The sequence below is a fragment of the Phoxinus phoxinus genome (assembly GCF_949152265.1).
Source record: "Phoxinus phoxinus genome assembly, chromosome: 4".
NCBI classification, from domain to species: Eukaryota; Metazoa; Chordata; class Actinopteri; order Cypriniformes; family Leuciscidae; genus Phoxinus; species Phoxinus phoxinus.
Window position 1 is genome coordinate 33,718,755 of NC_136879.1, and position 545 is coordinate 33,719,299.

The window sequence follows — 545 nt, forward strand, 5'->3', positions numbered from 1 at the left end:
TTATTTAATTTTTTTTTTTTTTATCCCATACTGTCCTATCATGATTAAAAGGCAAAAAATATTCTTTAAACTGATGGCAGTTAAGCTCCATCTACACAAAAATTGAATCAGCCTTTTTTTAAGCCACTTCATCAAAACCTCTCATAATGAGGATGGGGGAACGGATTCCGACAGCTGTTTTTTTGCCGTCGAATTCCGTTCCCCCCCCCCTCTCATGTCTCTAAACACGGAGGTTCAAATACTCAACAAACTTTTGCTATTCTATTGTCCCCTATAGCCTAGTGGTCTAAGCGCTGACATTTCATACTTTTGGGATTTTGACGACCCGAGTTCAGGTCCCGGGTCATCGTTTTTTTTTTTTTTTTTTTTTTTTTTATCCCATACTGTCCTATCATGATTAAAAGGCAAAAAATATTCTTTAAACAGATGGCAGTTAAGCTCCATCCACACAAAAATTGAATCAGCCTTTTTTTAAGCCACTTCATCAAAACCTCTCATAATGAGGGTGGGGGAACGGATTCCGACAGCTGTTTTTTTGCCGTCGG